Source organism: Alnus glutinosa, chromosome 14, assembly GCF_958979055.1.
Source record: "Alnus glutinosa chromosome 14, dhAlnGlut1.1, whole genome shotgun sequence".
NCBI classification, from domain to species: domain Eukaryota; kingdom Viridiplantae; phylum Streptophyta; class Magnoliopsida; order Fagales; family Betulaceae; genus Alnus; species Alnus glutinosa.
This window is the reverse complement of record NC_084899.1, coordinates 3,517,118-3,542,504: the sequence shown is the minus strand read 5'-3', so window position 1 is coordinate 3,542,504 and position 25,387 is coordinate 3,517,118. Positions and strand designations below refer to the sequence as shown.

Here is a 25,387-nt window from a genome sequence, read left to right as displayed (position 1 = left end):
TATAACGATAAGTAATTGCTAAGGATCTCAATCCCCGGTTTCTCATTTTTTTGGATCTTGAAAAATAAATAAAATAGAATCAAAACGGTTGTTAGAAGTATGTTGGATCATTTTCTCTCGTACTTTTGTTCTTTCCCTACCCCATTAATGTCTATATGGATGAACTTTTATATAATACCAACTTTGCTCATGACTAAAAATGAACACTATCCGGATGGTATTACGATTCTCCTTGTATGGCGGGGGATAGGGACTTGTACGAATCTAGCAAAGTGTCATAGGGTGATTGGGTTTGGTCGTTACTCGTAGTCTAAGAGGGTGCGGGATCTTCTCAAAATTTGGGTAGGTGATTGTGAGAAATTACTTATAGGACTTATCTGACCGGATAAATTGTTAAGCGACTCAATTTTTATTTGGTTAAGTAGGTCTTATGAGTGGTCTCTCATGATCACTTGCCTGAATTCTTTTAAATTCGGACAAATAATTTGAGAAGATCCTAATCCGTATAAGAGTGCACATTTACTTGAGGTCGTTGCCTACTTTTTCACCAAACATAATGGGACAATTAATGCATGGACATGGGAGGAAATCCTTTGCAACTCCTATTTGTTGTTTGAGTAACGGAGGTTCCTTGGGACCTCTAATCCTTCATGTCGGGAGGAGTAATGCTAGAAGTTCCTCTTGTATTTCTTTTGTGTCCCTCAAAAAATGAGGTCTTTTAAAATCACCACTGGGTTTGTAATTGATCACTATTATATTTTGATCAAATTGTGATTTTAAAAGCCATTTCATTTTTAAAGTAACACAATAATGACATATGAAGGACTTCTAGAATTACTGTCGGAAGGTATTTGGTATATCACTTGCCCCCACTCCTTGTTGGGACTTACATGCGTAGTTCATATTTTCTATGATTTTCTATGATAAAAATGGAAATTGATATGAAATTTGGATGGTTAATGGTGATTGAATGTAAAAGATGGATGATGAATAAGGTAGGGCAATTCAAGAAACCCAATAACTCCGATGGCTGATTTGAGAACAGCTAATCTCCAAGAAATATTTCATTGCATAATCCTTTTGATAATTCTTTTGATGCCCATACAATCTTTTTCTGATACCTAATATAGACTCAACTAATTATGGGCCTAATTATTATTATTCAACCCAACTATCTATTCAATTATAAACTCAAGCCCAAAGGCCCTAACCTACAAGGAGTTGGCGGCAAAACCAATTGAAAAATCGCACAAGGATGAAGGGTAGGAGGTAGATAAACCTCAGTCATGTTGCAGGGGAATTTTGGCTCCATATTCAACTGAGAGTATGCACTTTCCTGCATCTCCGGCGTCATGGGGATTGGGGTAGGCTGCTAGCCACCTCTGGGGGTGGCTAGCAGGCCACCCCCCTCCCCAAGGGTGGCAGCCACCCCCAACCTTCATTTTCTTTTTTCAGTTTGTTTTTATTATTATTATTTTAAAATAAGTTTATTAAAAAATAATATTTTAAGATGATGTAGCGAAAATGAACACGTGGCACTAACGGAGTTTGCAAAATTGGATGAAAAAGTGACGGAATGGCCCAATTCAAAAATGCAAAAAAGTTAGGGAGCCAGCGTTGAAAATTAAAAAGTGAGATCATTTTCAAATCGCGCTCAAACTCAAGGATTTATTATACATTTACCCTAAAAAAATTGGTATTTTAGGAATTTTTACACCCCTCCGTTAAGATTTAATGAAAAATTTAGCAGATTGGTGAAATTGGAAAAAATTAAAAGATTGATACACTAAATTGATACTTTAAAATTTATGGGTATGATTGTAAAAATAATGAAAGATCAGAAGTGGTAAGTGAACTTTTTCTTCTTTTCTTTTAACAAGGATTGATCAAATGGTTAATTAAGATTGTCACGTCAACATTGTAAGATAATTGTGAGATTAAAAACATATTTTATAGCATTAGTCATCTTATAAACTAAGAAAGTTCAAGGATAAATTGTATGGATAATTGCACTACTGGTCTCTAGAGTTTGCTTAAATTACGAATCACTCAATATGGTACAAAAAGTTTATAGAGGATTCTTGTCGTAAACTATAATTACAAATCACTCCCTGAACCCGTTTTTCGTCCACCAAGTTAACTGAGTTCGTTAGTGGATTATAATGCAAATGATATTTAGAGGTTGTCTCACTATTTATATGGCGCGGCAAACTAACGGATATTACTAACTTGGTAGACGGAAAAACGGGTTCATGGAGTGATTCGTAATTCTAATTTGCCATAAGGATCCTTCATGAACTTTTTACACCACAAAGAGTGATTCGTAATTTAGAGCAACCCAAAAAATTAGTTGTGCAAATGTGCAATATTCCTAAATTGTATTCCTTTCTTAAACTAAATTAGAAATCTGATACACATGGAAATCACGTGAACCTTTTTGTCTTTAGCCTTTTTTTAATATATTTTTCCTTTTTGGAAAAGTGCATATTCTTTTTAGGCAATTTGCAATGTCACACAAACTTTTAATTAGACAATATCCCCTCAAACTATTAGAAAAATTGTATAACCTCATTTCTATACAAAAATAAAAATAAAAATATATTTATAAAAAATACAAAAAACAAAAAAACAAAAAACAAAAAAAAAAGCTGGGGCGCTGCCATGGGTCTTCAACAGACCCACCACCCACGGCCGTGAATCTTTTTTTTTTTTTTCTCTTTTTTATTTTTGTATTTGTAAGAGTATTTGTTGTTGTTGTTTTTCTTTTCTTTTCTCTTTTTTTTTTTTTTTTGAAAATTTAAGAGATATTTTTGTCTTTTTATAGGATAATTCTAATAGTTTGGAGGCCGTTGCTTGAATTAAAGGCATTGTTTGGCAACGCCATGACCAGTCCCACCTTTTTTTAATATTTTTCAGTAACAATCAACATCAAATTATTTAAACTTTTTCCACTTTTTATATCACATCAATAATTTTTTTATTACTATTCAGATAAAAAAAATTCACTTCAATACAAATTTTTTTCACTTTTCTATACAAATTCTTTTTACTTTATATCACATCTATCACTTTTTACTAATTTCAAAATTAACAACCAACTATTCTGTTATGCACAAGTAATTGCCAAACATACCCAAAAATTTGTTAGACATTGCAAATTGGCTATAATCCAATGGTATGTATACTTGTTTCTGAAGAAAAAGAGAAAGTAATATAATTGTGAAATAAACTTGTATTTCTGAGACGTGTTATTTATACAATAAAGTGACCTATTTATAGTTGAATGAGGCCAAATAAATAAGGAAAATAACGTAATTACATTATACAATAATATCAAATAATACCAAAATTGATGGGATAATATTTTCTTGATATACTGATGATATTACGAAAATATTATGCCACAAACATAGCAAGTATCGTATTATTCTAACATCCCCCCTCAAACTTGAGATGATGAAGTCAACTTGAGTTTGGAAACAAGATCACGTAGCCGACCAGGAGGATGAGACTTCGTGAAAATATCAGCCAGTTGATCTTCAGATGAAACAGATCGAAGATGTAGAGTGCCCTGTAGAAGATGGTGCCGAATGAAGTGACAATCAATCTCAATATGCTTGGTGCGCTCATGGAAGACATCATTGTGAGCAATCTGGATGGCTCTCTGATTATCACAATAAATAGGAGAACTAGTCGTTTGAGGAGCATTGATAAGTCTTGAATTATTCGATTCAAGACCCCTTAATTTGCATTTGCTAGACCTAGTTTGTGTTGTACATATAACGTTTTGTTGTAGTTTCGGTTTATGTCTTATTTTCAGGTCTTAGTTGAAATCTAGTTCAAAACACTTGAATTAGACATGAAAATACATCAAGGGCAATTTGGTCGTTTCCAGAGTTCGAGGCTGATCCTGAAAAGATGAAAAATCGTCCAAAGCATTTCGATCGATCGATTATTTGTATAGCTAATAATTCGATCGATCGACTTTCAATCGACTCAACTTCAGTCGATCGATTCTCAGAGCACAAAATTTTCGATCGATCGACTTCGCATCTTCCAGAAGGTCAAGATATTTCCAAATCTTTGTGTGATCCAAATCAAAAGTTGGGTTTAATGGACAGAAATGGACAGCGACCAGCTCTGTTTGTGTGGCTAGAATTGATCATTGATGAGTCCCTTGTAAATTAAATCTCTATATATATGAGATTAGGGTTTTAGGTTAAAACATGCATCTTTTGGGGATTTCGGATTTGCTCAGGTGTATCAACTTAATTTTCTTGCTTTTTAGTTTCTTTGATGCTACTCTCTAGACCGAAATCCAGATAGCTTGTTACCTTTGTATTTTCTTCCTTGTTCTTCAATTTTCTAGCTTAGTTTGCTTTTATTTTTCTTCCTTTTCTTGTATCCGAATTTTAGAAGTTAAATATAGTTGTTGTTCTTCATTTCCTTTATTGTTTTCATTAATTTTCATGCTTAAATTAGATTCAATTATGTCTAGCTAAATTAGTTCTTAGGGTTTGATCAAAATTCAATCAAAAAACCATGAAGTGTTATTGAGATTCTTAGGATTTTCTTGAGATGTTTGATGATTGTTAAGGGCTAGAGGATCTCAAAACCCATGCTAAAAGGTTTTGTTTTCAAGATTCCAATCTAATTATTCATGAAAAAGAGTTAAACTTGTCTATGAGTTTTCTTAGATTTCTTGAGTAAAACCAACGTTCTTGGAAACAAGAACGATGTCTTTTGCAATGGTTCTAATTTGACATGATTTATGTTTACCTAGTAGAGTCACCTTATAGGGTATACTAGGGAATACCGGTCGTTTCACACCATTGGTAGTTTAAACCGTTTTTCAATTATAGTGTAACTTTTACGTGATGCGACCGGCGTGAAACTAGATACCTTATCATTGTGACCTAGTTAAGGTTTTCATATATTGTGTATGCTTATTAGGATGTGTTATAGAGTAGTAAGCTAGGGAGCATTAATCACTCCACACCTTTGGTAGAGAAAACGTTTTTCAATCTTTACGTGGAGTTGTTTAATGTAAAACTATGTGCTTTATGATTACGTCTTAACTAAAGTGTTTTCGTGTCGAGGTCGTCATATTGGTTGACGCCCATTACGCGCTCATATCATGCATGTTAGGAAGATCCATATAGACTTTAAGCATTTCATTGGTTGAGGATTGGATAAGATCAATACCCTAAGTTTCTCTTAAGTTTGTTTTCCTTTTCCGCTTTCATTTCTTCACTTTATTGTTGTAGCTTCAATTCTACAACCTTTACTTTTATTTTTACTCTTAAGTTAAGTTAGATACGTTCCTTTAGATATCCTATTACGCAAAACAACCCATAATCTCTGTGGACCGATCACCCTTACTATAGTACAATCGATACGTACTATTGCGAGTGGTAAAACTATAAATTTAAAATCCACGTAGCCGATTAGCGAGCTACCAAGCACCCATGTCTGTCAACAGCCATCGTAACCACAAAAGTTCAGCTATAGTATCTGCAAGTGCACGGTACTCAGCCTCAGTACTGGATCAGGCAACAACAGTCTGCTTCTTACTACGCCAAGAAATGAGAGAGGTGCCGAGTAAGAAACAATAACCCGTGGTGGAGCGACAGTCGGTAGGATCACCGGCCCAGTCAATGTCCGAGTAAGAGCGGAGCTCAAGAGAGGAGCATCAAGAAAAGTGAAGGCCATGAAACAAAGTCCCCTTAACATAGCGTAAGACACGAAGAACGGCAGCATAGTGAGTAGAGCGAGGTGCACTCATAAACTGGCTAACCGAGTGAACCGCATAGGAAATGTCTGGGCGGGTAACAATGAGATAGATTAGACTACCGACCAGTTGTCTGTACAGAGTAGCATCTGGAAGAGATTCACCATCAGTTGCAATAAGCCGAATATTAGGTTCAAGTGGGGAAGTGCATGTTTTGTTGTTCGTCAAGCCTGCTTTGGAAAGCAAGTCAAACGCATACTTAGCTTGAGAGAGATAATATCCATCTGAACCTGAAGTAACCTCAAGACCAAGAAAGTAGTTAAGCAGCCCTAAGTCCTTCATCTCAAAATTTTGACTTAAAAAGTGCTGAAGATCTCGAATACCAGAGAGATCATCCCCTGTAATGATCATGTCATCAACATAAAGAAGGATAAGAATAATACCAGCACTAGTAGTCCGAAGAAAAAGTACAGAGTCATAGGCACTAGGGACAAAGCCCTGCTGAGCAACAACACAACTAAATTTAGCAAACCAAGCTCGATAAGCTTGTTTGAGACCGTAGAGAGCACGGCGAAGATGACAAACTATGTGAGGAGGATGGTCATAGCCAGGTGGAGGATGCATATAAACTTCCTCAGCAAGATCACCATTCAATAATGCATTTTTGACATCCATCTAAAACAGTTGCCAATGACGCACAGCAGCTACTGCAAGTAAAGATTGAACAGAGGTAAGACGAGCAACAGGAGCAAAAGTCTCCTCATAGTCAATATCATACCCCTGAGAGAAGCCCTTTGCAACAAGTCGAGCTTTGTATCGTTCTACTGAACCATCTGACTGAGTCTTGATTTTGTAGACCCACTTACATCCAACTGCAGACTTCCCAGAAGGCAATTCTACCAGGTCCCAAGTATGAGTTTTAGTGAGAGCATCTAGTTAATCAAATATAGCTTTCTGCCAAAGAGGGTCAGTACTAGCCTCAAGGTAACTGTGAGGTTCGTGAAGAGTAGCAAGGGAATAATGGTAGTCAACTCGACTACGTGGATTTTAAATTTATATGAGTTTACCACTCGCAAAAATACGAATCAATTGTACTATAGTAAGGGTTATCGAACCATAAGGATTGGGGGGGTTGTTTTGCGTAACGGGATATTCAAAGAGCGTATTTAACTTAACTTAAAAATAAAAACAAAAGCAAAATTGTAGAATTAAAGCTACAACGAATCAAGTGATAAAAACAAGAAAATGAAAGCAAACTTAAAAGAAAACTTAGGGTAATGATCTTATCAAATCCTCAACCAATTGAATGCTTCAAGTCTATATGGATCTTCATAATATGCATGATATGAGCGCGTAATGGGCGTCAACCATTACGATGGCCTCGACATGAAAATACTTTAGTTAATACGTAATGATAAAGCACCTAGTTTCACATCAATCACTTACCATGTAAAGATTTAAACTACAATACCAAAGGTGTGGGGGATTGATGCTCCCTAGCTTACTACTCTATAAAACATCCTAATAAGCATACACAATACATGAACACCCTAGTTAGGCCACAATGATAAGGTATCTTAGTTTCACACCGATCTATTCCATGAAAAGATTAAACTATAATGGAAAGACGTTTTACACTACCAAAGGTTTGAAATGACCGGTGCTCCCTAGCATACCCTATAAGGTAACTCTAATAAGTAAACACATATCATGTCAAATAGAACCATTGCAAAAGACATCGTTCATTTTCAAGAACGTTGGTTTTATTCAATAAATCAAGAAAACTCATAAACAAGTATAACTTTTTTTCATGAATAAATAAATTGGAATATTGAAGACAAAACTTTTTAGCATGAGTTTTGAAATCATCTAGCCTTACACAATCATCAAACATATCAAGAAAAACTCAAGAACATCAAAAACACTCCATGGCTTTTGAAAAAGATTTGATCAAAACCCTAAGAAAGGGTTTAGCTATACATGAAGTACACTAATCTAAGTATGAAATCAAAGGAAAACAGTAAAGAAAACAATATTTAAATAAACTAAGAACACTATATTAATCTAAAAGAATTCGGATTACAAAAGGAAATGAAAATCACTAAAATTAACTAAGATACACCTGAGAAAATCGAAACCCCCAAAAGATGCATGAAAATAACTCTCTCTACAGTCTCTTATTTATAGAGAATAGAGTTTACAAATATCTAAGGAAGAGATAAGATAAGAGATATTTCTGAAATATCTAAGATATTTTGGAAATATCTAAAAAAATATAAAAAAATAAAATCTAAAAATATCTAAGATATTTAAAATATAAAGGGAGAGTGACATGTCAACATTGTTCCAAATTGTTCCAAAAATATTCAGATTCGATCGATCGATTATAAAGTCAACCAATCGCATTTAGCTCGATCGCATTCGTGGTTGCCCTATCTCGATCGATCGCATCTCGCACGATTGATTTTTCTTCGACTGATGATTCGATCGATTATAAAGTCGATCGATCGATTTGCCTTGGCCGATTCTTTACTTGGCATGAGCAACTTTGAACTCTGGAAATGACTAAATCGTCTTTGATGTATTTTCAGGTCTAATTCGGGTGTTTTGAACTAAATTTCAATTAAGACCTGAAAATAAGACAAAACACAAACTACAACAAAACGTTATATTTATAACACAAACTAGATATAACAGATGTAAATTAAGGGGTCTTTAATCGAATAATTCAAGACTTATCACATAATAACAATGATAATCTTGAAGATGAGAAGGAGAGGCTCTTACTCTAGTGGATTGACGGAGTGCAGGTGATAAGTCTTGAATTATTCGATTCAAGACCCCTTAATTTGTATTTGTTAGACCTAATTCTTGTTGTATATATAATGTGTTATTGTAGTTTTTGTGTTTTGTCTTATTTTCAGGTCTTAATTGAAATCTAATTCAAAACACTTGAATTAGACTTGGAAATACATCAATGGTATTTTAGTCATTTCCAGAGTTCGAAATTATTCCTGCGAGTTGAAGAATTAACCAAGGCAATTCGATCGATCGACTTTATAATCGATCGATCGAAGTTCATCAGTCGAAAAAAAGTCGATCGAGCGAAACTCGATCAATCGAACCAGGACAAGCCCGACTGCGATCGAGCGAAATGCGATCGATCAATCGATTTCTCCGTCTTCTAGAAAATCATATATTTCCAGATCTTTTGAATTCTTTATGCAATTCAAATCATAAGTTGGATTTTGTGGACAGAAATGGACGCCGACCAGCTCTGAATAGTTGGCTAGAATTAATTCTTGATGGTCTTTTGTAAATCAAATTATCTATATATATGAGATGAGGGATTTAGATTTAGACATGCATCTTTTGGGGATTTCGAATTTGCTCAGATGTATCACTTAAATTCTAGTGTTTTTCATTTCCTTTAATGCATGTTTTATGGGCTTAGTTCTAGAAAGCTTGTCTTCTTTCTTTTTCTTCTTTGTTCTTCATGTTCTAGCTTAGGTTTTATTTCCTTTTTGTAATCCGAATTTTATGATTTTAATATAGTTGTTTTTAGTTCATTTTAATCTTGTTTCCTTTACTGTTTTTGATTAATTTTAATGCTTAGATTAGATTCTATTATGCATAGCTAAATTAGTCCTTAGGGTTTGATCAAAATCCTCTCCAAAAACCATGAAGTGTTCTTGAGATGCTTAGGATTTTCTTGAGATGTTTGATGATTGTTAAGGGCTAGAGGATCTAAAAACCCATGCTAAAAGGTTTTGTTTTCAAGATTTCAATCTAATTATTCATGAAAAAGAGTTAAACTTGTCTATAAGTTTTCTTAGATTTCTTGAGTAAAACCAACGTTCTTGGAAACAAGAACGATGTCTTTTGCAATGATTCTAATTTGACATGATTTATGTTTACCTATTAGAGTTACCTTATAGGGTATGCTAGGGAGCACCGGTCATTTCATACCTTTGGTAGTGTAGAATGTCTTTCTATTGTAGTTTAATCTTTACATGGAATAGACCAGTGTGAAACTAAGATACCTTATCATTGTGGCCTAGTTAGGGTTTGCATGTATTGTGTATGCTTATTAGAATGTGTTGTAGAGTAGTAAGCTAGGGAGTATTAATCACTCCACACCTTTTGTAGTGTAAACGTTTTTCAATTATAGACTAATCTTTATGTGGAGTTGATTAATGTAAAACTATGTCATTTATAACTACGTCTTAACGAAAGTGTTTTCATGTCGAGGTCGTCATAATGGTTGACGCCCATTACGCACTCATATCATGCATATTAGGAAGATCCATATAGACTTTAAGCATCTCATTGGTTGAGGATTGGACAAGATCAATACCCTAAGTTTTCTTTAAGTTGTTTTCAATTTCCGCTTTCATTTCTTCACTTTATTGTTGTAGCTTCAATTCTACAACCCTTGCTTTTATTTCTACTCTTAAGTTAAGTTAGATACGTTCCTTTAGATATCCTATTACGCAAAACAACCAATAATCTCTGTGGTTCAATCACCCTTACTATAGTACAATTGATTCATACTATTGCGAGTGGTAAACTTATAAATGTAAAATCCACATAGTCGATTAGCGCGCTACCAGCAGGTACTTGGACGGGCTCAGGTGCAGTTGATGGAACAGGAGTATCAACAGACGTGTCAGGTGACTTAGGAACAGTCGAAGAATGATTGTCTAAGGAGCTCAGCATCTCTGCAAAGGAGTCAGGGACTAAAGCAATAGATGGGTCAGTAAAAACATGAGCATAACTGGAAGAGGACTGCAGAAAGGGGGAAATACTCGTAAACATCTTATGTTCCCAAAACTCCACATGACGAGAAATACGTTTGGCTGTGGGATCATAGCAACGATAACCTTTTTGAGTGAGACCATAACCAATAAGACAACAGAGTCTAGATGTGACCCAAACACGATCCGATTGTGAACTGGGTAACCCGAACATGACCCGATACACACGATTACAGAAGAGAAGCAATTAAAGCAACCCGATCGGTACACACGATTACAGAAGAGAAGCAATTCAAGCAACCCGATCGGTAGCTCAACCGGAAAACAAGAGAACTAAAAAAAAAATTCCCATTCGGCCATTATGAGGAATAGCCCAAGGAAATTTCTAAGCAAAACAATAACAAAAATCCCTTCAACCTATTCGGTTCCCTAACCGAAAACAAGAAGAAAAAACCCAAAAAATCGGTCGGAACAGGGGTACATCTTCAAGCTTCAACAATTCAACCCAATGAACCCACACAGCTCAATCAAAACTTATCAATCCAAAAATACCCAAAATAATATTAATAATGGAAACACAAAAAATTACAAGAATTACATTTGAGGAAAATCCACCGAGAATCCAACAAAGAATCGCTGGACAATACTTCCTGTGACTTCACCGGCGATGATTTGCCAGAAATCGCATCCTCCGGCGATCATGGAAGATCATGTCTCTCTCTGGGTTTGATGGGTCGTTCGGGCCTCCCACTGCTCAACGGGTCTTCAGGGTTCATCGGGTCACTCGGATCTCCTCTCGATCTCTCCCTCTGACTCTCCCTCTCTGTGTTTCGCTCACCATCTCTCTTTTTGTTTCGGATGGGAGAAAGAAGAAGACAAGAGGAATGAAGAAAAAGAAAATCAGAAAGGAGAGGAGGATGATTCTCTCTTTTCTATGCTGTGTGTTTGAGCAAGAAGGAAGAACTGAGAAGAGAAAAGAATAAAGAAATGGAGAAGACGGTGACCCGTGAGGTGTGAGGCGTGATTTTTTTAAAAAAACCGGGTTATAATCGTGTTGACCCGATTATGACCCGAAGCCGATTATAACAAACTCAAACCCAATTTTTTCGTGTCGTGTTCATGCCGGGTTCGCGGGTCGTGCCAAAAATTGCCAACCCTATATGAGAGACTGTCCCATTTTGCTGTAAGATGGTAAGAAATGACTTGTCCTTGTATTCCATTGCATTATCTGAACAAAAAATTTTAATGGGACAAGAAAATTGAGTTTGCACCATTTTGTGAAAATTCTGATAAATAGTAGTAAGTTCAGACCGATGCTGTAAAAGATAAATTCAAGTATAACGATTGTAATCGTCCACAAAGATAACAAAATAACGAGATCCCCCCTCAGTCGGAATTGGGGCAGGACACCAAATATCAGAATGGACTAAGTCAAAAGGTGCAGAGGAAAATGATTCACTTTTATTAAAGGACAAATGTGTCTGTTTTCCAAGATGACATGAAACACAATTAAAAGACTGAAAATTAACTAAACCTAAATGACCCTGAGAGGCCAAGAGCTGGACACGTGGAAGTGATGCATGACCCAACCGAGAGTGCCACAAACTGGAAGTGACTGTGATAGCAGCCATGAAAGTTATTGTTGAAGAAGGAATCTGCAGAAATGAGAGCTCGAAAAAACGTCCAACTTTACTGCCTGTCCCAAGCAACTGACCTGTTTGTGAATCCCGTACATCAACACCCTTGTTAGAGAATTTCAGTTCAAGACCTAGTTCACAAAGTTGTCCAACGAAAAAAAGGTTTAAGGATAACTTAGGCACAAGGTAAGTATCACTAACAGATAAATTCGAGGTAGAAGTAGACCCTATGTGACTAAGAGGCTTATGGGAACCATCGGCAGTGTATATGGTAGAATTGGGAAAGAGATCAGTTTTATGAGAGAAGATGGTGGAATCAGATGTCATATGATTACAGCAGGCAGAGTCTATAAACTACTGAGATTTACATGGGGTGACAGACAAGGCAGTGGAGGATTGGGACAAAACCTGGTGAATTAAGTCCTTCACATCAGCTGCAGTGAGAGAAGTGGACTGAGATGGAGTCTCGGGTGTAGAGGAAGCGACCGCAGCTGTCTCTTGGGAAGCTTGTTTCTGCTTATAATGCTGGAACTTGTGACATTCATTGATGGTATGACCATTGCGTTTACACCACTTGCAAAAACCAGTTTTGGAGGTGGATTGGGATGACGAATGCCCAGTAGAAGACTATGAAGTACCATGTGAGGCAGTGGCAAGAACCATATCAGATGATTGCGTCTTCATAGTGGAACGACGAGTTTCTTCAGAGATGAATTCAAAAAATGTAGCATCTAAAGTCGGAAGTGGTTGATGATGAAGAAGAGAGGCTCGAGTAGATTCAAAATCATCCCGAAGAGCCATCATAAAATGCATAAACCTCCATCGATCAAGCCAAGTAGCAAACGTTTAAATGTCTTTAGAACATTCAAACTTCGAATTTGCTGCAGATAATTGTTCCCAAAGATGATTAGTTTGAGAATAAAAATCAGAAATAGACTGACCTGGTTCTTGACGCATTTGATAAAGTTTAGCTTCAAGTTGAAACTCCAAAGAAGCATCATAGGTGCAGTTGTATCTTTTGGCAAAAAAATCCCAAGAATCTGTAGCATTCCCAAGTCTCGAAAGAAGACTATTGATAGACGGAATGAAAGTGTTGATGAACTAAGACAGAATCTTGTAGTGAATATTGTCCCATTCTTCCATACGGGATGCAAATTCTTCTTTCTCATTGTCCTTCTGCACTGGTTTAGGAACTGCTCCAGTCACATAACGCCATAATCTGTGTCCTTTCAAGAAAACCTCCATATTCTGAGCCCACATGTTATAGTTGGATCTATCCAATATCACATCAATAGGATGGACAATCGAATCAAGATTCGATGCAGATTAAGACATATTGAAGCTTCAAATGCAAAAACAGATTCCAAAAATGAAATCAGGACGAAAAATTGAATAGAGAACACCTGAATCCCAAAACGGTCAACGGTCAACTGCTGACGTGTCAGCTAGGGCCGAGGTGTCGATGATCTGGCGCTAAGGCTGACGTGTCGCATGCGGAATGAGACACGTGGCAGAGAGAAGTACTAATGGTATTGATGGCGCGTGTAACAGCTGGTCGGCGCGTGGGGGCGTGTGTGGCGCCTGATGGCTTCAATTTCGACAGAGTTGAACTGCTCACGGAATGGGTTTTCCAATTGTGGTGGCACCTCGGTGTAGTAGTGACCGGAACAATGCGAAGTCAAAAAAGGCAGAGAGAGGTAGCGGTGCGTGGCAGCGCGTGAGGTAGGGAACGGCGGAGTTTCTTTCACAGGAGGGAAGTCTCGTACCTTGCGAATTTGTTTCTGGACTTTTTGTTCTAGATTGGACTGCAAAAAGGCTGAAAAGAACTCCAAACAACAGGTACCGTCATAAGAAAGAGAGTCGGAAAGTCGCAGGAAGTACACCAAAAAAAATCCTAAAGGCCACAAGTTTGTAGGTCTGATACCATGAAGAAAAAGAGAAAAGAATATAATTGTGAAATAAACTTGTATTTTTGAGATGTGTTCTTTGTACAATGAAGTGACCTATTTATAGTTGAATGAGGGCAAAGAAATAAGGAAAATAACGTAATTACATTATACAATAATATCAAATAATACCATAATTGATGGGATAATATTTTCGTGATATGTTAATGATATTACGAAAATATTCTACCACAAACATGGCAAGTATCGTATTATTCTAACAGTTTCTTTCTTTCTTTCTTTCTTTCTTTTTTTGGAAAATGATAGCTTTACACATATGAGGAGGGGTCATGCAGGTTCATATAGCAGGAAATCCTACGCAGAGTCTCCTGATCATAGTGTAACGCCAAGACCCAAAAGAGCCTAACTCGTTAGTCTTAAAGCTTCGAAGGTGCAATGTTACATATTAGGATGTCAGAGCACTTGTAAAATACTATCATGCATACCATGAGAAAATAATATTTTTGTAGAAGCACAAGTTCTTAACATAATAAAAAAAAAAAAAAAAAAAAACATAATAACACAACTTAACAAGTTAAGGGATCCTTCTTTTTTTTTGTCTGTGCGCGATGCACTTACTAACATAACACATAGTTTAACAAAATAGAAATGCAATAAAGTAACATAGTGGGTGATATGATGACCCCCCAAAAGCCTAAGCATTCCAGCCACCTACCCATCTGCCTCAAAACCTGAAAATGGGAGAAAGTAAGGGGTGAGCGAAAAACTCAGTAAGTAATATTCCCAACCAAGTTTAAATGGTTGGGGTTGGGACTTTTTGAAATAAAGTAACATTAAAATTTGAAGGTGAGACTTAAGCATATAACATAAAGTAATTACTTGAGTTAAACTCCATTTATCTATCCTCAAAACATTTTTATTTTCTCTTGTCATTTATGATATTGTATACTATTACGCCCCGTATGTGTGGGGCTGTGTGATCCAACCTTCGAGGATCGGGCATCACCCGTGGCCTCGGGGTGTCCTGGTTAGCTGATTAACTTCCGGGTGCGCTCAGCATGACATTAGTGATGGCCACACTTTCCCGAAATCATACTTCAGTGTGGTGCACTCTATCTAGCCCAGTACCGTGCTTATTTTCTGAAGGCCGAGTGTCTTAAAATCTTCATTTACGTAATTTGGTTTCACTTTACACATGCTCATTCTTTACTTCCTTAAACTTTCAATAATCATTCAACTTAGCACGTGAAAATGGGTACCTATTCGTCCTGTAAAACTTTCTTTATTGGGAAAGTTTCCAAAAATGAAAACTTTCCTTAATTAGAAACTTTCTATAAATGGAAACTTTTATTCATTTAAGAAAAATCAATAAAATAGAAGCTCCCCTCGTTTGAAATCATCGTTTTTGATACGGAGCATATATACCTACTTTTGAGTGACAACTTAGTTATAAATCATTCTAATGCAATGAGCTTTTTAAATCATATGATGATAAAATATATATATATATATATATATAAAACACTAACAAATTAAGATAAATTCCATAACAAATACATGTCATTAAAATATTTAAGATAATAAAGCATTACTTTGCAGGGTAATTAAATTTTCAAAATAATCCATCATAACATGTATAGTAAAAAGAATTTAGAATCTTTAGAATTGAAATACATTTAGAAGGGGTAAGGAGTACCACTTACCTTACTACTGCGATAAGATATGTAAGGATCTGCTAAGACCTGAACAATAAAGTTCATCTGGGTTAGCCCAGAGCTAGCTACTCAACTACCCTAATTAAGAGTATGTCGTCTTTTACACAACCTTCCTGGCTATTTTTCCCTATTAAAATATATATTTTTAAAATAAATAAATAAATAAATAATTAAAATTAATTAACTTTTTTTTTCTTTATATATATATAGATATGGGGGCTTGGGTCAAGAATGGCCCATTTGGACATGCTCTTAATTAGGTTAAGCACTAAGACCCAAAACTCACTAAATTGGTCTAAACTAGTGCTTCCTCGCTTAACCTACTTGGGCCATTGGCCCAAAACACCTAAGGGTATTCACTTAATAAATTTTAGATCAACACTCACCCAAACATACCATGGAAATAAATTTTCCAGATTTAATTCAAACATTCTTCTTATTCTTTTTCTTTTTTTTGTCATATATGAGAAATATCATATTTTTCTAAAGTAGTTTTAACATCACTTTAAGTGTTAATGTTTAGAAATAATTCATCACTCAAAAGAACCATACTATAAGACTTTTTTGGTTATAAAAGATTATGATCCAATCTAAAATCCAAACTCATACTCATTTTTAAAACCATTTTTCACATCATTTTACAACTATGGACATTTGGTATGAATCCTATATCATTTCCATAAAGAATATTACTAAAGGGTCATTATGAAGTCTTCTTTATAACAAGGTGGTGTTCATGAGCTCAGACATTTGGTCATTTACAAAACTCTTGGTTATCTAAGATAAGGTAGATGTAATTTAAGAAAAATAAAACATAAGGTACATAGGTTTGGGTACAACACATGCTTTTATGAGATCTTTTTAAAATGTGTTTTCATGATATAAAAAAAAGTTGACAATATAAGAGTTAAGTTACCTAATAAAATAATTTAGTCACATTTTCATGGTTTAAACAAATATTTATACAACATAGGCAAAATATCTCATATAGGTTGAGGCATGCTAACACGTGGTTTTAAATACCCAAATCATATCATATATATATATAAAAGCCGAGTTCCAACTTAGAGTTGGCCTAGAATTCGGACATGTGGCATGAATCCATACTTTTTAAATATCGAACCGGCCATTTGAGTAAAAAACTGGTAATTTAAGTAAAACTAAACCGGTCTGTGTATTTCAAATAAAATAAATGGTGCATTTAATATGACTAATGAACTATCTTATATTGAATAAAAAATGAATAAAAACATCAAATTTTTTGTCATTAAATCCTCACTAATTTCTACCTCTTTCTCTTCCTTTAAGCAAAATTGGAAAAAAAAAAAAAAAAAGAAAAAAAAAAAAGAAAGTAAAATTGAACTGCTCCATGAATTTCAAGTGAAATAAACGATGCGTTTAATATTCCCAATCAAATCTCTTTCGTTGAATATAAAATGAATAGAAACATTTGATTTTGTTGTCATTAAATTCTCACTAATTTATACATCTCTCTCTCTCTTCCTTTAAGTAAAATCTTTTACTCTAACACCGCTTCCTCTCCCACTAAATGTCCGTTACAAACTAAACCTCAAAGAGTCAAATGTCAGTTTTTTTTTCTTTGGGAAATGTCAAAAGTCACTCCAATATCTCTCGCTTTCTCAAATAAATATATGGAGAAGTAATGGTTTGTGACTATGCAAAACTGTAATGTTGTTTACATTACCGGAGAGTGGTGCTCAAAGCAAAGAGAACGAAATTTTTGCTATTGTTGGAACCTTTTAATTTGTAATACACTGCTATAGCCTTTTTTTTTAGTTTGCCTTTAAAGTTTGTCGGGGCTGTGTTCAATAGAATTGTAAATAATATGTTTATATTTATTTTATGTGCTTCTGTTTTTCTGATTTGATTTTCTATTCTTATTTTTGCATTGATAATTTATATTTTTTTTAATTTTTGTTGGAAAAGTAGTTTCTTTTACGCTATATATAAGAATGATGGTCGAATTAAAAAATATCTATCTAACTGTAGTTTCTTCCTATATCTACAAATTTCTTTGGAACTGGAAAAAGTATATAAAAAAATAGTTATTTTCTATTATATTAGTGGTTATCATTTTACTTTTTTTTTTTTTTTTTTTACTTTATTTTCTATGATTTTGTTCTTTCTTTACTTTTTTTTTTGTCCCCATTTCCTAATTTATATTATTTTTTTTTTCAAATTGCTTTTCTTTTTTTTCTTCTTTTTCCTTTTTCTAAATTTTACATTGAATTCAAGGAAACCATGGAGAGAGAGAGTTTACATTAATTGTTGTTTTGAGTACGAGATATGAGATTTTTTAATTTACATTGTTCATTTATTTTTTTCTCCCTGTATAATGCACATTGTTAACGTGCTTAATTGATAGACAATATTGATTTTCAAGGTTTCATATGAACCGGAAAAGTATATGAAAAAGAAAACTCTAATTTATTCTATTAGTATTTTTTATTTTTCATTTTTTGTCTATATTTTCTATGGTTCTCTTATTTCATTTCCTCTCTTTTTTTTCTTTATTATTTATGTAATTAATATATTATTTTTTTCATTCAAATTGCTTATTTTATCTTTTGTAAATTTTACACTAAATTGAAGAAAATGATGGTGAGAGAGAGTTTCCTATGGTTGTTTTTTGTACGGGGTATGATGATTTTTTAGCGTATTATGTTTATTGAGTAGTTTTTATTACTTTGTGTAATACAAAAAAGATAACACTATTATATGGACAGAAAATTTCTTACAATCTACATATAAGATTGACATGTGTCATTTGACATGTGAGAAGCATATATTATTTAAATAGCATGTACGAAGTACATGCTTTTTTAATAGCATTAATAGCATGTACGAAGGATACGTGTCTTTTTTAAATGTAAGTTGTAGAAAATTTCCTATAAACCAGTTTATAAGAAATTTTTGTCCCTATTATATTATATTAGTGTTTTTCAGTTTTTATTTTGTATCTATATTTTCTATGCTTCTCTTCTTCCATTTTTTTTATTATTATTATTATGAAACTAAATTATAAGGAAGAATCCCGCGCATAGCACGGGTTAAGAGCTAGTAAAATATAACATACAAGTTAAAGCATAACATAAATGGTAGCTTGAAAGAGGAGATGATGAGTTACTTACAAGGTTAAGGCAAAAATCACACTAGAGCTTAAAGGCTTCTCTAGTGGAGGAGTGGGATGAGCTCTTGGAGAAGTTGAGAGGCGAGGAAAAATGAAAGAGTGGATGGAGTGAAATGGGAGGGCTTTGGACGTGTAGGTGGGAATTTGGGGGGGGGGGGGGGGGGGGGTAAGAAACATTTTCCCTTATTTTGGGGAAGTAAAAAAGGAGCATTGTTATTCCAAATGAAGAAAGATTGCTCCTATTAATTAGGTCATTCCATGTAAAGGTCCATTTTCTTTTTACCTAGGTGGTCTTATGCATGGAGTGGTTTGTGATTTAAAGACCAATTAATTAATAAGGATCATCTATAATTAAACAAAATTTGAAAATAGTTAATGCACATAATTAAAATAAGTCATGTTACATTAAAATCACAAAGTTTTATTTCATATTGTTCTATATGACATATGTTATAAATTAATCCTTAATTTATGAAATCAAATATTTTCCATTATCTCTTTTAGAGGGCTTGATCCAATCTTTATTAAGCTTACTAGACCTAATAACATGGTCCTTAAGTTTATAGGCTCAAGACCTTGGTCAAATTCCTAAGTATAAACATGAGGGTGTTACACATAGTCACAGGGAGCTCTTAAGTGTTGTACGAGTCCGATGTTTATCTGTCATGGGTAGGTACACGAAGTAGGTCTGCCTTTGAGGGATTACTCATCATAAAAAAATAAAAAATAAAAAAATAAAATTATTGTAGACATAGATATTGAGGAGATGAAAATTTGCATAAATCTCAATGTCGGGATTTCTTTTCATAGGAGTTGCTTGGAAGCATTTTAAGGGTGTGAGTTGGTGTTAGTGATTCATTGTATACCGATGAGTTATTGGGTAGGCAGATATCTGATGAAAGCATAGTTGGTCTTCGCTTGTTAGGTTGAGAGTCATGGTGGTTTCGAATCACTTATGTATTGAATTTTATTATTATTCCATGAATGAACAAAGGAAAATGAAAATCGTTCTAGGATGCATACATGCACAGGGCTGCAACGTGGTTCAGCTTTCCAAAGCTTGAGTTCCTACCACTTTACATGTACTTTTCTCTGTCAATTCTATCAGTACTCGTATTGTCTATTAAATCATACAGCCTTGTTATTTCTATAACTGCCCGACCCCTGTTTTCTTCTTCTTCTTTTTTCGTCATTCCTGTAGTTAAATTTAATCCTCCTTTCTGGTTGACTAAGTGATCGGCTAAGGCTAAAGTTCTATTAAAAAGTGTTTGCACAGAGTTTACTTTCAGCTTGTTCTGACTTCTCTTATGCTACACCTAATTTTTGTTGAATGAGTTTTTCCTGAAATTTTCTTGTGTCGTCATGATTGGCTACACTTCATAGATATGTTGGTATCTCTGTGTGAACATGCGTGTGGCAGTTTTGTTTGAATTTGCAATTTTTATCAATCAAACTTGCAAATTTTTCTTATGAAATAATAATTGCAGGCCTCTCCCCTTTATCACCGCCATATGGTTGGGGCAAGATTACAGGGATCCTGCCTCTCATCTCTCTCACCATTCTTGCCCTTCCTTTCCTCTTTATTTGACTTTTTGTTCAACTTACCTTGTCCAGTCAGGGCCACAAGATTTCTTTTGAAAAAGAAGAAGAAGAAGAAGAAGAAGACCATCCTAACAAAAAAGCGCGTATTCATGGTCAGAAATAGCAGTATAGCCACTTTTCAAGAATCTCTCGAGCTCTGTGGGAAGCTCAAAGCAAGCGTCTATTAGTCAAAAAGGTAAGGTAAATATCCCTGCTGGCTACTGAACTGTTTCTTTTCCGACGAATCACGAAACTTACGAAAGAACCTTTTGCTTTGAAAAATGCTTCCTGCTCAACAACAACAGGATATAATAATTATATAATTTTATTTATGTAGAGCGGGACTTATATGAGTAAAATTTAACGCATGAATTTCACCGCATATAAATAGAGTTACGTAATTATCGTGAATGATTGTTGTGCAATAATCGTCCTTCTTTTCCTACATACTAAACTTAATTTCTGAAAAAGTTGGTCGAAAAAATAAAAACAATCAAACTTATTAAGCAAGAAGAAGAGTAATGTTAGTTACCACATTTTTATTATATAATTGTTTAATAATATTGATGTGATACTTTAAATAAATGGTAAATGTATAATAAATTCTTGAGTCGACGTGCAATTTGAAAATATCACTTAATTTTTTAATTTTTAACATTGAGTCCTTAACTTTTTCGTATTTTTGATTGGGCCTTTCCATCACTTTTCCATCTAATTTTGCAAACTCTGTTAGTACCACATGTCTATTTTCACCACATTACTTTAAAATATTATTTTTTTAAAAAAAATTATAAAACAATAATAATAATAATAATTAAAAAAAAAATTGTTGGGGGTGGCTCGTAGGTGGCCTGAAAGCCACTCTCGGGAGCCAAGGGGTGGCGCGTGCCGCCACCTAGGGTTGGGGGTGGCTTGCAGGCCACTCACAACACTTTTATTTATTTATTTAAAATTATTAAAAAAAAATCTTTTAAGGTGATGTTGCGAAAATGAACACGCGGCACTATCAAAGTTTGCAAAATTTGATGGAAAAGTGACAGAAGGGCCCAATTAAAAAATGTGAAAAAGTTTATAAGTCAATGTTGAAAATTAAAAAGTTAGAGAGCATTTTCAAATTGCACGTCAACTCAAGGATTTATTAATTTACCCATAAATTAATTATTGGATTTTTATTTTTAAAACAAGATTAAATAAAGACTAATTTAAGAGTGGTTAAAAGTGCTACAACAGCCTTATTAGATAAATGTATCAAACATTTTTCCTTGTGAAAATAAAGGTACTCATCCCTATTGAAATGTTTTTGTTACCCGTTGTCGATGCAAGGAATATCAATAGTGACCTTAGGTCATCTTCTAGGGAGGACCTTTGATTGTACTTGCAAAATAAGGAAAAGAGTGGTCAGAAAGCCGTTAGTTTGGAGACCGGAGGCACTCTTAACACCCAAATTAGTAAAACCTTATTATGGAGAGAGTAAATTAGTGAAGATAGTAAAAAGGAGCAAGAGTCTCTCTAAATGTGGTAGCAAGAGATATATGGAAAGGTGTCCAGACTCTAGGCCAAAGAAAGAATCGTTTGAAGCGTATCCCATAAAAATAGTGGTGCATCCCTTCGTTGATCTTGGGCATGGTGTGTGCTTAGCATATGTGAATTTTTTTTAGGTATCTTCAAACTATTTAAGTAGCAAGCCTTAGAGACAACCAGTAGGGTCTTCTCCAGTTGAGTTTCATCTGGAGAGGAGCCAGTTAATTGTAAGCAAAGGTATTTTGATACACATTTGTATCAAAATATTCTTATTTACAACGAACTGGCTTCTCTCCGATTGAAACTCAACTGGAGAGAATCTAGGTCATAAAGACCATTGGTGTGTAGTATCCTCCATCGATTAATTGCAATAGAACCTTTTGCAGCTTCGTTTGGATTCACTTTAGCTTGGAATCTGATCAATATACGCACCTTTCTTCTTGACAAGCCTAGATACTAAACTTAGCAAGGAAGTTGCTCAAAATAAAAAAAAAAAAAAAAAAAAAAAATGTTAGCAGTATATTTTTTTTCTATAATATTAACTTAACACTTTAAATTAATTATTATTATTATTATTTTAATTTAACAAAAAAATAATAATTCAAGAATCAATTGAGAGCGCTACATAGCTTTATCATATAAATATTAAATAAAATTATACTATCTAACCTTTTTTTTTTCTTTTTAAAAGTAAAATAAATAAATAAATGGTACTCATCCCGTCTGAAATGTTTTTCTTTACCGAGAAATCGCAAAAGAACCTTTTTCTTTCTTCGTTTGGAATTTGGATTCACTTTAGCTGGGAATCTCAGTACGTACTGAGATAACCGATTCGTGTCCTTCAAATTTTTTAAAAACGACACCGAAGATTGCTTTTAGTTTTGGACAGTGAAAAACCTCCTCGGGAAGAGCTTTTTTACTGTATATATCAACACAAACTGGGAAAAAAAATCCACAAAACCATCATATCATATCAAGGACCTTCACAAAATGTTTTTTTCTCCTCTCTCTTAGTCTTCCTTTGAGAGAAAAAAGAGAGAGTCTTATAGTGTGAACTGTTTTGCCGGAGGAAGGAGGCTCCTCTCCCTCCTCCCGACGGTGCTTTTTGTTTTCCTCTTAGCCTTTGAGCTGTAGAGTTCTTTGGTTCCCCCCGGTAATACCGGTGGAAGATGGTGTTCCCCTAACTCCTTTTGAGCTATGGTGGTTTTGTTGTTGTTTTTCTTGTTTTATTTCTTCTGGTTTCTAGTAGGGAGATCCAACTCAAGAAGTCCAGTGGGGAGTGGCTGGCTTCCTGTGTCATCGACGGTGTGTTTCTGGCCGGATTTTAGTGTTTTCTTGCAGCGGAGTTGAAGTAAGATCTACGCACATCCGTCGATTTCTGCTTGACACGCGCTACTCAGCCGCGTTCCCCATTGCTTTCCGCCCCTACCGCTGGAAGTATTGGTCGCGTGCTTTACCGGAGCTCGGCACGTGGTCCTCACGCGCCAGAGTGTTTTTGCTCTCTGATTGCGCGTGAAGGCCACGCTCTGCCTTTTCAGGCCGTGCTTGGCGGCGTCTGGGGTCTTCGGCGTTGGAGCTGCTGCTTGGTGCTCCCGGTGTCGGCGCGTGTTCTACACGCGCCGCCACTCCGGCGAAGTCTGCCTTTTCTCCATTGTTTTGGCGCCTTGTTTTTGGGTTTTTCTCTGCCTTTGTGTTGTGCATTCCATTTGTTTCCCCGGTACAGTTTGTCTCTGTATTGCATAAATTTTATTGGAATTTGTGTTGGCTAATTGCTAGATCGGCTCTCTTTTATGTTAAGAGTGCGTAAATGTAAAGAGAAGCCCAAATGTAATTCTTGTAATGTTTATGTTTCTGCTTTGACAGCTGTTTTGAAGTCAGATTCTTCTGATTTTCGAGTTGTAGGGGTCTTTCACCTCCTTCTCATGTAAGCCTTCGGGCTTCTTTCAGTTAATACACTGGATAGCATATGCTATCATGTTCGAAAAAAAAAAAAAAAAAAAAGGACCTTCACAAAAAAAATCACCTACCAAAAATATTTAATTTATTAAATCAATATATTTAAAAAATATATATTTTATTAAAAATATATATAAAACTAATATTATATTTTAAATGCTTATCAATTTAATTTAATAAATTATATTCAATTTAAAAGAAAATTTTATTCGTCACTGGTCCAAGATCTTTTACGATTAATTTCCTAATTATAAATGTAAATTATTTATTAAAATAATAGATAGAATTAAATACCTTACAGATACCTGAGTTTTAAACGTTTTTAAATTTAGTATCTCAGTTTTGTTTTGTATTATAGATGATACTTGAATTAGAGATAAAAAATCATTTGATACTTCTGTTAGATTTTTCATCTAAATTTTAACGGCTCGCCACGTGTCAATTACTGAAGTTGACATGTGGCACTATATAAAAAAATAAAAAGTAAAATATTTAAAAAATAATTAAAAATATTAAAAAAAAAATTGAAAAGAAAAAAAAAATCAACCACTTCTTAGCCAGTATGAGGTGGCCGAACCACCCATGGGCCATGGGGTTGGTTTGACCACCCCATGGTAGCTGGTTTGCCCACGGGGGTGGTTCGGCCACCTCCACCATCAATTTTTTTTTTTTTAAAAAAAAGAAATTCTGCCATGGGGCCACACCTTGGCCAAAATTGGAGTGGCCAAAGGGGTAGCTCAGCCTTAACTTTTTTTTTTTCTCAATTTTTTTTTATTATTGTTAATTATTTTTTAAATCTTTTTATTTTTTATTTTTTATTTTTTATTTTTTATTTTTTTATATAGTGACACATGTCAACCTCAGCGGTTGACACGTGACGAGCCGTTAAAATTTGGACGGAAAATCTAATAATGGTTCAAAATGGGTTTTTACTCATAATTCAGGTACCACATATAATACAAAACAAAATTGAAGTAATAAATTTAAAAACGCTTAAAATTCAAGTACCAATGAGATATTTAACCCTAATAATTATTTGAAGAAAATATATATATCTTTTTCAAATTATCACTCTTTTAAACTACTGGTTGAGTTAATATTTTCTTCAAACTATAAAATTGGTCAGTATCTCCCCATGTCAATAATTTTTTTTTTTTTAAATAAGACAAAAATATTCTTATAAATTTGAAGAAAAAAATTTAAAACTATTTTTAAAAAACTAGCCACTTTCTTGGATTATCATTTTTTTTCGTTGTTTATTTATTTTATTTTTATGCAAGGTATTTTTTTTTTACATAATTTGAACTTTGAGAGGGAAGCTTGCTTTTTCGTAACTATTAACTCCAAGTCCACGCAGACCTGCCTATTTATAGTATTAGCTCAAAGCGGGAAATGCCTCTCATATTCTCATTTGCTCTCGTTGAAGAACTC

General features: G+C 34.5%; 1 pseudogene; it reads right to left on the bottom strand.

Moving 5' to 3' along the window:
• Nucleotides 1–3,442: 3,442 nt before the first annotated feature.
• LOC133857525 (uncharacterized mitochondrial protein AtMg00810-like) lies at nt 3,443–6,406 on the bottom strand (annotated as a pseudogene).
• Between the last annotated feature and the right edge of the window lie 18,981 nt (nt 6,407–25,387).